At 31.3% G+C, this 16,450-nt stretch overlaps 1 protein-coding gene across 1 annotated transcript in view; it reads left to right on the top strand.

Moving 5' to 3' along the window:
- Positions 1-16,450, top strand: part of LOC123668994 (SCY1-like protein 2) — a 130,250-nt gene that overhangs the window by 36,552 nt on the left and 77,248 nt on the right. The window lies entirely within an intron of this gene.

Raw genomic sequence — 16,450 nt, 5'->3', positions numbered from 1 at the left:
GATAGGATTATTAATATCGATTAAAAAGTTTGTAATTTTTTTTAAATTCTTATTTTTTGTAAATGAATATATAAATGTTACTCCCAGACCCTAGGCAGGCAACGAAGCCACGACCGCAGAGAGAAAAACAATATCACCAACTACGCTACTGGGTTGATCCACCAGAAAACATTAATTAAGTCATTACTTGATAAGATCCATCTATTATTCATTTAACCAATATTATCAAATAAATAGGAGATTAATATGTCATGATATAATCCCTATTAAATAATATAAATACACAATATGATTCTAGTTCTGTCATGACGATTATTATTCTAACAGCTTGTAATATATGTTATAAAAAAAATTATAAAAAATTTCGTACAAATGTTTATTGGTACTAATTTTAATTTCATACGAATAAACTAATTAGCTTGTACTTGAAAAGACAATATAATAGAAACATTTAGTCAAAGTAAGGGATAGGATTACGAATATAATATTACGAAAAACATTAACAAAATATGTGTACCTAGTTAAAGTAAATAATCTTTCCAGATTACGGGTATAGTATATAATAACGAAAGGCACCAATATATGTATCTAAGTATAATTAGAATATGATACGTATTTAATTAACTGCATGAAAATATATTTCGTACATAATCCTTTTGCAATGCTATAGTGATTAATATTAAATGGAATTTCAAAATTATAATACTTTAATAATTAAATTTCCAAGGACTAATTGAAATATTAAAACTAGTATACTCGTATTATATCAAAACTCGTATACTATGTGGTCACACATTTAGGGAACAAAATACCCATGAAAGCTTAAATCTAATACTATTAAACGAGCAATTCTTGTATGTATTTATAATCTGAATATCGGAAACGGCTCCAACGATGTTCATAAAATTTAGTATTCAGGGGATTTCAAGGAAAATAAATCAATATAGCTAGGATTCATTTTTAGAAAATTTCAATTTATCCCTGTTTTTGGGTAATGAAAAAATGGCTACAACATCGTTAGAATACGAAGGTAAATTTCGCAGTTGTCAATAAAGTTGTAATAGCTCAGGTGGGCTATCGGCCCGTCGGGATCGATCGAGAAAACCATGGTTCAAATCGCCATGTCTCCAGATCGATTATTATTTTTCTTTATTATTTCTAATAGTACTCATGATTTTTTATTTAAATATAAAGTTCATATTTTATCAATATGTAACTCGTGTTTAAATATGATTTCCGAAAAATACGATTTACTAAAAATACCGAGCTAAGCTCGGTCACCCTGGTACTTAAAATAAAAACCATAAACATCGCTTACGTATAGTTTATATTTCTTCTAACGATTTCTAACATTTATCTTTCTATAAAACAATTTTAATTATGGTTGCGTACGAAACCTTAATAATTTTGCTCCACTAAATCATAAATGCTTGTATGGTACAATGAACGTACAAAAAGACGTATATACCCATATACTAAAAGCAAGTACAATAAGAGCATATAGTTAGTTTTATTTTTAATCTATTAATATCATATATTACATTGATAATTCGATTTTCAGTGCCAAGACATTGAACGAATATGAAAATATGTGTATGTGATTTGAATATTTATATGCCAAGGAATAAAGTTAAATATACCTTATGCCTTTTCAGCCCGCAAACAGCGAATCGACCTCTAGAAAAGGGTCGCTACGACCCTAGACGGGGCTCGGACAATGAATTGGACGTAAGCCGTATTTCTACAAGCTTAACATAGATGGCAACATTGTGTAATTTCGGAGCTCATTAAATATTTAATAGGCTGTTTTACGTGAAAAAAAGGTTTGAAGCGTAAACAGTCATATTACTTTGTTTTTATTTAATACATTTAATATACCTGATATATATGTATCCGCAAGATATACAAATACAGCTATTACGAAATTAAAAATTCAAAAGCAATAACTAAAACGTCCCATAAAGATTAACTTCACCATGCTCCATCATATTAGTGGTATTTCGTCAAAGAAAAGCGAACTTCCGATTCAATAGGAATTCAAGGATATTTTTAGAGTCTTTTGGAAAAACTTAATACAAAAGCTTACGGAAACAGTTGAACAACAATGGGTCAATAAAGATCGTGTGACGGTTTACTACCGAAATTTGTTTGTAAACCTACGTCATTTCAAATTCTGGATGCAAAATTAAGAAATATAGAAAATGATTTTACCTTGTAAAATTTTAACTAACAAAAAAACTAATTTAGTGCTAACTAAGCGCTAGAGACTACCAGAAGTAACTTTCCTCATTTCAACTGGTCGCAATTGGTCGACAATTGGTCGCCGGGAACTACCCGGCGCGAAGGTATTACTTCTAAGAGATTTATGGTATAAAAAATTCGAACGAGTTTCCAATATCCAACAAGAAAATGCAAAATATCTAAATCTTGTCAATAAAAAACAAAGAATACTAAATGGACTAAAACTCTTCGAAAAGATACCCCTCAATTTTATTCTATCATTAACTTCAATATTAGATACAAATGTGGACGGATGACGGCGATGTTCTAATAGATTGATGTAGATAAGTGAAAAAATACGCGAAAATGATAATACTTAAACAACGATCAGAGTCCAAATATACAAGCTACGTTTACATAACAAGCAATATACAATGTAATGAAATGATGAGCGAACAAGGATGGAAGGGAATGCTACACCTGTAGTGGCTGCTTTGTCATTGCAAGGTTTTTTTGAGTTTACGACACTTTGGATGGGAAATACGATTTATTGACACTAAATTTTGTAACACAACGTATGAAATATATATGTATGTATGGATGATGGTATTCTTCATCATTTAAGTTCACAAATTTAGACGTCAATAATCAAATTAATAGAGATGTTTAGCAGAATAGAGGTCCAGTGCTCTACAAATCTACATTGCTACAATTCTAAAATACCGCAAAACTTGTATATTGAAATAAAAAATACTGTAATACTAAATCCCTTCTTACTTTAAATCTCGCATCAAATATATTGAAAAATGAAAATATTATTAATTGAACATACATTGACAAACAAAATACAACCAAAAAATAATATGGATTAAAACACTTTTACACTAAACTTCTTTAATTTTTTAATGTAATGATGATTAATCATGAAGCATAAGACACAATATCACAATAATTAATACAACCTTAAATAATCAACGTTAAAATTCAGCATTTACGAATAGTGAAATCCTGGTGCCATTATCAATGGTGTTGTAAAATTAATGCTTTAAGGCGTGGTTACACCTACGTGACGTTTGGATTAAGGTCATAATTAATATGAGTTTCATTAAGCCTTAGTGTAGCAGTAATATTTCGAGATTAACATTGCAACAAAACCGTTTGGAAATTACCTTTATTGACATTTAATACAAATACAACTTACTGAGTTAGCGTGGTAACGCTGTAGGCCCTAAACAAATAAAATGAATGACAGTCGATGTTTTCGGGTTTGTATTGTATCTATGTTCGCTCTCACTAAATACCGTTTGTATTTCAAAGATACATATGACAGTTTTACTTATCGGTATTTAAATAAAATTAAACGAAATTGTACTTTTTTTTCACTGGTTGCAAAATCCAATTGTTTAAAATTTCATAAGCAATTCGGAAATAAGAAAAAATAATAGTGAAGATTTATATTTAAATACAATATCTTAATCCTCTGAAAATAAAAAAATACTAATGTTTTGACTTATTGACTTTAAAAGATAATAAATAAAAAAAATGAAGTAAAAAAACAAACATACGTTTAACAACTAGGTGTGTCCTGCAATTTCAAAGAATATCCTATAGCCTTCCTCGTTAAATGGACTATTCGACACAAAATGGATTTTTTGAGCTAGTAGTCCCTTATATTAGCGCTACTAAAAACAAACAGACTTTTCAGCTTTATAATATTAGTATAACGTTTGGTTATTTCAAATCTTTCTGGGCGGTAGGTAGACGGACGCGGTCCTGCTCCAATACCTCCTCTATCTTCCTGCATGCTTTAATACGATTTGTGATAGAAAAAAATCAATTAGTACTGGGAGCACCCAATTATAAGCATAAATATATATAATTTCATTCAATAAAAATCGGGAATATCATTCTATCATATGCTCTGAAAGTTACTATATATATATGCTATATTGTTATATAGGCTGATAAGAGTAAGTCAGGAATAAATAGATTACAAAAACCGATTATAATTAGTAGAACTACAAAGACCCAATCCGACCGAAAATCAAACCCACGAACTTAGAAGAAAATTAAATTTCGTCACTTCCGCTGGCCTTTATTTTACACATACTTTATCACTAAATCACCACGACCCTACTCAACAAAGAAAGATAAGATATATAGTGGATTTTTAGTTTCATAAAGGTTTCAGGATACTATCCTCATGTTCAGTAGAGAACATTATATAAAAATAATTTATAGTGATATTCTTAACGAATCATTGAAATAATATTGTATCTTCTAAGTCGCAATAGTATCGTACTTCGTATTGAAGTCCTAGAATTGTAGATGGCTCGCAAACTTACGTTTATAATGGTTCAATCTAATACATAATGCATCGTATTGCTTATTTTTATTTAGATAAAAAAAGAGAGCGCGTTGTGGCAGCAATCACTGGTCTGGTTATGCAGTGCCATAGGATTAGACCCACAACAAAACTAAAAAAATTTAAAAAAAAATTCTACGGGCAAAACTTGCTTAGTGCACGTTGTATAAAAATTATTCTTATGCAACCTAAGAAATAATTAGTTTTAATCAAGTTATACAGTTGTAACGAATGTTTGTAAATGAAAGTGAAAGTTACGTAGTTTTCTTTAATTTTAAAAAGTCTATCACCATAAGTGACTCCATCCAAATAAGCGCTTACGATACCGCTGAATTACGTCGAAGACGATTTATCGCTTAATAAAAATGCTCTATTTCTACTTCGACGAGGGTCTAGTTATTGAAACAAATACATAGTTAAAAATAAGTGAACATCATCATAAAAGTTATTTGATTAACAACGAAGCGTAAACTACATTCAGGTCGCTTTGTAGTAAAAATATCGTTATAAAAAATGTATCATCGTTTATAGACAGCGGAGCTATAAATAATGAAATACATTTTAAACAATAAATTACAAGCATTTGTACTTTACTTTGGTTCGTTACGGTATTACGGTATAATAGAAAATACGAGTATATTTTCTTACAAACATCAAAAAAGATTTCTAAAGCAGCGGAATATTTACTGCGACTAGGTAATTTTAGTAGATATATTCCATCGCTCAAGGCATCTCAAAGGCCTCTCTCCTGTCATAAAGTAGACTTTAGCTTAATCCCTTATTAATGCGGTTGTACATATTATGTATGTATTGAAGTATTTCTACAAAAACACGCATGTCTATGAATTACTCGTGCCCTGACTGTTATATGTTTTTTGTTATGTGTATTATTCACTTATATTAATTTATATATATTTGTATTTATTTACACGTCCCATACTTTTATTGAGAAATTTCTCCATAAAATAATGTCACCTTTTATACATTTTCGGTTTTTGTAATTTATTTATTTATTCTGGTGTACGAAAAATATTATGTAATAATAATAATAATAATAATAATACTGTTTACTAGGTCGAAATGTCCTAAAAGATAGATTATTTAATAAAAGAATATGTTCATATCACTCTTCGTTTTAAAAATCGTATGGTGATAATATACCGACCTCAATACAGTGACGCTAATTGTAGCAGGATATCCGTTAAACACCTCCACTTTTCTTCACCGCTTTACCCTCACTTAAGATAAATTACGACGACGTAATCGTTCGACTGTAAGCACATTATTAGGTGAGAGTTTTCTTTTATTTACCCTTGATTTTAGACGATAAATACTGTTATCAGCGTCGTTATTTAGTACATAAAATCAAGATTTAACGATAGTCTTGTGTACATTGTCACTTCAGCCTATCGCTATCTACTGCTGGGCATAAGCCTCTCCAAGTTCGCGTTCTAATAAATCCACTCTAGAACACGTCTGATCCATCGGCCACCGATCCTATGACACAGGTGACCAGCCCACTACCACTTCAACTTGCTAATTCTTTGGGCTATGTTGGTTAATTTCGTTCTCTCGTAGCTAATCTCATTTCTAATCCTATCTTTGAGAGAAACCCCATGCATAACTTGTTCGCACTAACACTTTTGTCGTCAAGCATTGTGGAATCTTCGAAGTGAAAATTCGATGAATCCTTTTTTTAAACGGAGAAAATGCATCATGGATACGCTCTGGTGGCCTCCCTCACTGAAGTAGTTATGCCAGACTCCTGCTGGTTACAAATCACCACTTGTGATCAGACCTCCATCTGGGTGGCGCAAGACAGGATCGCGTCAGTATGCCTCACCCCGGCGGTTGGTCCGAATAAAACATCCGGACCCCGACTACTAGAGGGATGACACATAAGGTGATGTTGAGTGTATGGTGGGATTGGAAGGACATTCATTCATTATGACCATTTAGAGCCGGGAAAACTTATCGTTTCAGATTTCTACTGTCAACAGCTCATAAGACTTAAGCAAAAAAAAATTAGAAAAATTTAGAACAATAGAAGAAAGAAAAACGGTCGACCACATACGACACTAGATAAAAAATGAGATAATTTGACTGGTGAGTCTTAATGAATTACCATATATATATCCCCGATCTTGCACCCTCAGATTTACTTCTGTTTCGGTCTCTTCAGAATTCTTTAGGTAATATTAACATCAAGAGAGGAATGTTAAAACTATTTGTCGCGGTTTCGGCGGAATCCTGTCACTACCTATGAGATGACTGTAGCTTTTGAACAAAATGATACATATATGAACAAAATTATACATATACATATAATTAATAATTAATGTAAATAAATTTTGTTAAGTTTCACCTTGAATTTCTATATTAAATACGAAGAAACTTTTTTCCCGTCCAATATTTTAGAAACTTTGGTCACAAGGGACTGAAGTAGAGGCTGAAAGTTTATATGTGAAAGCATCATTTCTAAAGATAGAAGAATTAAACTCCGTTTCCTCCGTTCCGGCTAGAATCATTTATAAGATATATTTCAGCATTAGATATATAATATAGAAATAATTATTATATTAATAATATAATAATTAGTGCTGAAATATATTTCAGCGTTTACAAGAAATTCTGAAGTTAAAAAGTTAAAACAATAAAAAATTTGAAAATTTATTTTCGATACACTGATTAGAAGTAAATAATTGCCGGTTTTTTGCTGATTCCGTTCTAAAGGCTTTGAAATTCCCATTCCAAGAGTTTGTGTAGGAGTTCACTTATTTAAAATGTTAATAAAGATTATTTAGATTTTTGTTTATAAAACAAATACTGGAATATTTATTTTTACTTCTTATTAATTAAAAATGAAGAATGTTTTATTTTAATTGTTGTGAAAATTTGTGAAATTGTGATATTTTTTGAATAATATTGTAAAAAAATGTATAGCGTTTTAGTACTTTCTCAGTAAATGCGTAAGTATATTGTACCTTTGATTGTTAAATTAACAGAATAATGTTACTCTCAAATATATTAAATGTAGTACAAGGCTAATATCTTGTAGAAAAGCCTTTTACTGGCTCTAGTCTGTTATTCCTCTTTAGACAATCCACTTCGTTAAAGCTTTATACGTATTGAACCATTTGATCAAACTATGAGTGAGGACCGAAATATCTGCTTACACTTTGCTGTATTATCTATACTAAGGTCTCGACAACTTTCACCATAATTCTGACATGTCTATGACGACATTGCAGACATGTAGATTGACTCGTCATAAACTGAGAACTCAAACTCTGCGAAATACAAGCAAAAAGTTTTCACTTTTAAATTGTGTAAAATTAGACTCATTGCGTGTTATTTTTTTATTTCTAGCATTTTAAACGGTAATAAAGAATGATTTAAGGAATTAAAAATTAGGATATGCCTCAAAAAAAAGGTACACCTATACCAGCGTTTTTAATAATTAATCGTCTAAAGTAAATAAAAAGTATTTTTTTACAAATCTAGGTCAGAAAACAAGCGTAAGGCTCACCTGGTGGTATGCGATCACCATAGCCTATAGACGCCTGTAATACCAAAACCATCGTAAACGGATTGCCATCCGGTAGAGTCCCGATGTCCCTCCCAAGAGCTCTAGTCACCTCACTTACCACAGGAACACGATATTGTTTCAAAGCAATATTATTTGGCTGTGATCTTCTGCAAGGTCAAGGTAGGCCCATATAAAGTAATAAAAAAAGTAACAAAGAAGCAACAGCTACAAAGAAAAACTCTATATTTTATTCAAACTTCATTTATACTAGCTGACCCGGAAACGTGTGTGAAGGAAGAAGTTTTCCTTACATCAATTGATTGTTTTTTAACATTCCATTTTTACAAATCTTGTTCTAAGAATAAAAAACATAATAAATAGGAATTATCCAATTCGGTGGCGATTGGTTTTTGTCTATATAGTTATATTTTCTTTTTTTTATCTTAATAATGATCAAGTAACAAACGTATTTTTTTCTCTAATAATTGTGTTTGCAGGCAAACGAAAAAGAACCGACTTCAATTATATCGACAAGTACAGACAACGTAGGTAGACGAAAAAATAGTCAAGTAAATACGCATTATCAAAGATTACTCCAAAAGTTGTTGATTTCAAAATAACTGTTATTTTCAACTTTTTTATAGTCAATTATACGATACTAAATTACATTCAAACGATTTCAAAATTTTTGGCTGGCTGTCTGTCTGTCTGTCTGTTTCTATTTTTCTGGGCTAATCTCCAGAACGGCTAAACCGTTTTTCATGAGACTTTCACTGAAGGGTAGATGTGGCTATATAACAACACATAGGCTACTTTTTATCCCGGGTTTTCGGGAGTACGATTTGTTGCCACGCAAAAACAACTATAATGCCAAAATAAGGTATAAGAGGTCACATGACTATTATACTTTTTATCCCATAATTCCTATGGGAACAGGGTCACACCGTTAAAAAAATTATGAGTGTCCAGACATGATTTTCAACGCGAATGAAGTCGCGGGTACAAGCTGTTAAATAAAATAAAGATATTTGTTATTTTTAGATAGCGCGTATGTAGTTTCATGTGTAAATTGAAAGGCGATTATTGTTCTACGTTACTCAGAAAAAAAAGTTGTAAGAATGAAAAAAAATGAAATAAAAATATCCTTAAAGTTGTTAATAACAATTTTGGCTTAAATTTCCTTTAAATTATTTTATCAATTTAAGGTTTTATACTAACAGAAAATAATCAAAAGCTAAAGTCTTCGCTGTTTATCGATACTTTTTATGTAAAATATAAGTAATAAACCCGTTGTCATAAACACAAATATTTCTCCAAATCGTATTGGCATTCTTAAACGTCACTATTTTATATGTTGTATAAGTTTCTTGTGGCTACGACTGAGTGAAATTAATTCTATCTTGCATTCTATTAATCATTAAGAACGCTGACTGACATTCGAAACTTTGCTAAAATTAAAAACACTTCAGTAAGCATTTAATTTTAACACATACATAATATGTATATATAATTATTTACTAGCTTTCCGCTAGAGGCTTCGCTCGCGTGGATTACAAAACTTTGGCTGTTCCGTTTCCTCCCGCTAAAATATAGTCTGTGTAACTCTGTGATAAAGTAGTGTTGTCCTGGAGTAAGAAAATTTAAATCAGTCCAGTTTTTTAGTTTAACCATTACGAACATTAATAAATACAAAGATACAAATCCGTATATACAAATATATAAATATACTAGCTGACCTGGCAAACGTTGTCTTGCCGGTAAACTATTTAAAAATAGGGAAGAGTGAAAATTAAGGGTTGTATGTATTTTTCAACGCCAAATCACATAATAAAATAAAAAATAAATAATTTATCTCAAAATTAAAAAAAAAATTAGGGGGGACTAACCTTAACATTTAGGGGGATGAAAAATAAATCTTCTTCGATTCTCAGACCTACCCAATATGCACATAAAATTTCACGAGAATCGGTCAAGCCGTTTCGGAGGAGTTTAACTACAAACACCGCGACACGAGAATTTTATATATTAGATATCTATGTGCGCGGCAGCCGCAACAATGTCTTGGGGGTCATCGCCGATAACGGGGACTGTCTGCTAGTCGAGCATATGTGTGTTATCACGTGGTAACTTTTAGTTATTAAGTACTAACGCAAGTTATTAAGCTTTTATCTTTGTATTTTTATTTTTACTAACCATTATGGATCTTTTGTCATCCGATTAATAAACTTTTTAAATGTTACTCGTAATACATGTTACGAGTAAAAACATAATATTTAAAAAGGATTAACTGATAATTACAAAATAGGTATATCGTAGTGTTTTCCAAGTAAAAAAGAAAAACATCATTCCCAAAATATATATGATCGATTGATTGGCAAACCGATGATCTACGTAAGATTGCCAATGTAGGCTTGATGAGGATTGCGGAAAACAGGGTTTTTTTTTAATATACATATATACATCGTTATTTACGTATCGTGTTTTACGCATTAAATACTATATATTATACCATCTTATATATAAAATACTCGCGTAACCGAATAAATAGTTAAGATAGTATTTCGTAAAGATATATATACGTATTTACCATGTTTAATTAAATCAGTGGATTTACAACGAATTCGACAAACCAATTATAGTTTTGGAAACCGAAAGGACTTTCGTTTAGCTACAGTAATTTAATTAGATAAATTGCTCGAGCTCCGTTTAATTGTTACCGAATTTCATCTCTCCTAAAATAATTTATGATTATAATACAATATCTATACCCCTAAATTATTAGTATCTACAAGGCATCTGTCTTGAATATAATAACGTGGGAAACATCTCTTATTGTGTTAAAAAATGTACGTGTACGTACGTGTAATGTTCGTAAAATGTGGTCATTTGCCATCATTAATAAAATGTGTATTTAAATTAATATTTGTATTATATTTGAACTTACTCTAATTTTAACCTAAAATTAAAAATTATCAATAGTATCAACTGAAAATTCAGTATCAGTGCTTAACTTGTGTAAAAAAATTGTTAAATTGTATGCCTGAATATTAAACTTAAATTTATCTTGATCAAATTCTTTCAAGGTCGTGTAAACATTACTCGAGTGTATTCATTATCAAACGTCAAGTCTTATCTTTGATCCTCTTAGCAGTCTCAGATGTAATGTTAATGAAAAGACAACATATATATACACGCGTAACTAATATGGTATTTTAGAGGAACTATATAATTCTACGTGAACATATATGTAAATATACTTGCAGCATATAATTTATATATGCATTGAAACTGAGATCGATTTTAATTATTTGAATTTTCGCTCAGGTTCCTGTAGTATCCATGTGTTCCGTTTACTGCGTTTAAATAATATACGACTATTGACTCAGTAATAAATATTTTCTACGAAATCCTGGAATATTATTTAATTGAACAGTCTTAATTTTATCTTCTTAAATAGACCTTCGTGGAGTAAGAATTTTAAAGTGCGTATTTTTTTATAGCTAGAGTGGCAAAATAACGTTCGCGTGATGGTGATGGTTACACAACATTGAGAGTACTGGATGCAATTCTTTGCAAGATTAAATAATTTTCCCAGTTGGTCTGCTCCAGATTTTGAGCAAGGCATTTCCTGGTGTACCCTACCCTCCTCACCTCACCTCATAAAATATTCAGTAGTAATTTGAAAAGTCGGCTTTGTACAGATTTATATGTACACGTACCAATTGCTCAAAATTATTATTCTCAAATGTGTAAACTACATAAAATCATGACAATAGTAAATCTTCCTTGTCCTTCCAATACTTTAACTTATAGTTTGTGACAATAATTTTACGTCGATCACTGCAAATCTATGTAGTATTTGCACGTTTTACTCAGGGCGCTGCAAATAGAAGTTTACATTATTCAAGGTCGTAAACGTCTTTCTATCTTATACCATACCAGCATGGCGATAGACTAATATCGAGGTGAATATTAGTATGTAGACATCCAGTTAAAACGATGATAAAACATTGCTAAATTGATTGTCCTATTAAACTTGTATTTTAAATGAAAATTCTGCATCGAATTTTGACCGTGCTACAAAATTAAAAAAAAGACATCACTTCAAAGACAGATGGTATGTTTTTTTTTTAATAAACAAATCATAAGTTGTACTTTATCCGCTTATACAAATCCTACACTATTTTCTTTTTCTTCTTTTCTGTCTCCTTGGTCTTTTTTCTTGTTAAATGAAAAAAATCAAACTTTATCTAATACCCTATTTTAGTCCAGAAATATCACTTAACCTTTTTAAAATATATACTTAGTACTTGAAACTTCAGTAGACCTAGTCTGGATTTCAAATTACAAATCTTTGGCAGCAACTTACATGAGTATCCACTAGTCTATCATAGTCTTTAAAAAGCCATAAAAGTTTTAATTAATGTATTGAAGGTTTTTTTTAAATTGTGTCCATTCTGTGTAGGGTGGTCAGTTCTTTCGATACTGAAGATCGATTTTCGATCTGTCGATACTGAAGGTACAATAATTTGTTGGCCGCAAAACAAACCAAAACTACTCAATGGACTTAAATGAAACTGACGTATGACTCGAGTTCCTATTATTAGTTTAGAGACTAGATAATTTTTATCTGGAAATTCGTCACATTCGCCTTGCAAAAATAGGGTGACAGTCAAAATGATTACTTTGCTTTACTTCATTGTCACATTATTTGATTAGGTCTATTCTTTATTTTTTTAAGGAAATATTATAAATATTAACCTACAAATATAAGATGATCTTTAGTTTGATCACATAGTTACAAATCAAATAACTTGAAATCGGCAATATACAAAAACCGTTGAAAATACCTCTCTGTTTAGGCTGGCTACTAACTTTATCATTTATCGATCGATTTATTCAGCCTGTCATCAACATTCCGCTGCCTGGCATAGGCCTCTTTCTCCACGTAGGTTAATTGGAGCTTAATCCAACAAGTTGCTCCACTGCGGGTTAGTCGATATGTTTCCTACTATGAGTAGCAATCGCTATCAGGTTTTTATGATAACAACTTGGACCGACGGCTTAACGTGGTCTCCGACGCAGAGTGGGGAGACCCACAAACATCCAAACCGGAAAGAAATATCTATTTAAATATAAATACCCATCCCAAGGGGGAATCGAACCCACAAATTGTCGTCGGTGTTGTAGGCGACTACTCGCATCACTACACCAGATCCCTTGTTCCTAAAATTTAAAATGTGTCATTTAGAATCAATTAAATGATGTGGTTCGCAAATAAATTTGTGTATGTCTAGTAATAGTCACCGTCACAAAATAAGAGGCTTATATGACATATTTACAGATGGGACTCCGCCCTTCTCAGCTATAATAAATAAATTACATTCTGATCACTGTGGCTAATTAATCAGCTTCAATTATAATACGGAAAAACAGGTTGGTAAGAGGAAAGTGGTTGTTCCAGTGAATGTTAAACGTATGGAGAGATTTAGAAACACTATAAAATATCAAATAGATATACCATCAACAGGTGGTATTAATGATAAATATAGAGTTTTATGTGGTCATATAAACAGTGTGTTCAAGACTGTATTTATATCAAAAAAAAATCTCTCCTAAGTATTGTAAGTCATTCAATGATTGGGCGACTCCGGGAATCTATAAAAGTAGGCAAAAATTCTCTCTTACACGAGAAATCGTATAATACAAACATTTTTTTTTTTTTATTATATTAGAAAATACTCAGAAAAATTTAAACTGGTCTGTGCCGCGGTTAAGTCAATATTCATTAGAAATAAAATTAAGTCTAGTAAAAATAAAATTAAAATGACTTGGAATATTAATAATGCCGAAACTGGAAAATCAAAAGAACGTAAGTGTCAGTGAACTAATCATTGACAATCACTCTATTACGGCGGTTAATCAGATGGCAACCGCTTTGGAAAAACACTTTGCTGTCATTCCACTTTCGACAACTAAGTTGCTAAGCTAGTAAGCTGAATCGTTGCTTAAACAAAATGTGAATGCGTGCAAAGGTGATTTTTTTTTTTAACTCATAGATGCTAATGAAATTGTTAAGACATTTGAAACTTTAGAAATTAAAAACACCGCTGACCTCTGGGGTATATCTGTAAAAATTATTGGTACAATTGTTGATATCATAGCACCCCACTTAGCGATTATATTTAATGAATGTATTATAAGTGGTGAGTTTCCTGATCTTATGAAGCATAGTAAAGTTATACCTTTGTTTAAGTCCGGTTGTCATACAGATCCAACAAATTATAGGCCCATTTCTATTCTACCTGCCTGTAGTAAAATATTTGAAAAAGTGATTCTCGGTCATCTTTTAAACTATTTCACAACAAATAATCTTTTACATAACAAACAGTTCGGTTTCACTAAAGGACGCTCAACAACTGATACCGGTGTCGAGCTATTTACTTCGATAGTTAATGCTTGGGAGGAGTCGCGTGATGCTTAAGGTGTATTTTGTGGTTTATCTAAGGCTTTTGACTGTGTTCATCATAACACATTAATCAGGAAACTCAGTCACTATGGCTTTAAAAATACCGCACTAAAACTTTTGAGTTCTTATCTTAGTGATAGAACTCAGAGGGTTGAAGTAAATGGTACTAAGTTGTCTGGGTCTCATATACAGATGGGAGTCCCACAAGACTCAATTCTCGGTCCATTTTTGTTTTTAATATACATAAACGACCTACCGTACTTAGTAGAGAAGAAGCATGAAATTGTATTATTTGCTGATGGTACTTCATTAATATTTAAATTACGTAGACAAGAAATCATCTATGACGATGTAAACAATGCTCTCTCTGAACTGGTGCACTGGTTTAGTGAGAATAACTTACTTCTTAATAGTAAAAAAACTAATTGTATCAAATTTTCTGCTCCAAATGTAAAACAAATTGATATGCAACCATAACTCAATGGTGATAAATTGAACTTAGTTAACTCAGCCGTTTTTCTCGGAATCACCATTGATTCAAAGTTGCAGTGGGGACCCCATATCTGTCAATTGACGGATAGTCTGAGTTCTGCAGCGTACGTGGTTTAAAGGATAAGGCTATTAACAGATGTCGATACAGATAGATTAGTTTACTTCAGCTACATCCATAGTATAATGTCCTATGGCATTTTGCTATGGGGCAATGCGGCTGATATTAATGTTATTTTTATTCTGCAGAAAAGGGCTATCCACTATATTTACAAAATGGGATGTAAAGAATCTCTGAAAGAGAAATTTAAAAAGATCAACATCCTGACATTTGCATCGCAGTATATTTATGAAAATATAATGTACATACGAAAAAATAGGCATTTATTTGTTAGTCGTAGTGATCAACATGCCTCACATGATGTAACACTCAGGAACAACTACAAATTAATATTTCATAAACGCCGGCTCAGGAAAAAAGTAGTTCCTTTACAGGAATGTCTATCTTATTATACAATAAGATTCCGGCTGGGCTTCAATCTCTGCCTTTACTGAAGTTAAAAAAAAAATTACCAAGCGAACTTTATGTAGTAAAGCCTATTATAACATCAATGAATATCTTTATAATATAAAAAGGCATGGGATTGAATAAAGCTTGATGAGGCTATGTCTTTGATCTCAATCTGTAAATAGATATAGTTAAAATATTGTAAGCAGGTGACTTGTAGTGGTTTCGACACACGATTGGCTGTCTCGTGTTTGTCCTGATCATTTCATGGTCATACCGTTACTTTTTGATGACTTTAAATTTTTAAAAGCGTACCGAGAGTTTTTTTCCTCCGGCTTTTTTTTTCTTGGCCTACATATACTAGGGACATTATCTTATTTATTGTAATATTTAATAAAGCCGAGGACATAATAGACAGAGACATTAGAAATTTAAATTAACTTAATATTTTGATTATTTCGACTAAGTTAAGGTTGCACATAACACTGGGTATATTACCTAAGTTTGTAATGTACCCAATGTTAAGGTATAAATTTTTATTTTATTGCCTGATTTTTGCTGCCTTACCTTTCTTTTATTAGTGTCGAGTTTTTTTTAATTTATTTGTTTTTTTATTTTTGTAAATGACATTATTTTGACTTTCGTTAAGTGTGTATATCACTTATCTGTCTATTATTTACACTATCCTTATGACGAAATAAATGTTTTCATTTCATTTCATTTGACAAATACCCTAGAACGTAATTGGGTACGAAACTGCCAGATCAATAAAAAAATTATTAATAACAGTGTTTTTTAAAAATACGTATTATTTTTTGGCGCGTTAAATAATATGATAGAATATATTGGGAATATACTTTTCGCGCTTAC

This window comes from Melitaea cinxia, chromosome Z (assembly GCF_905220565.1).
Source record: "Melitaea cinxia chromosome Z, ilMelCinx1.1, whole genome shotgun sequence".
Lineage (NCBI taxonomy): Eukaryota > Metazoa > Arthropoda > Insecta > Lepidoptera > Nymphalidae > Melitaea > Melitaea cinxia.
The sequence above is the reverse complement of the archived record's forward strand: the minus strand, read 5'-3'. Positions and strand labels throughout refer to the sequence as shown.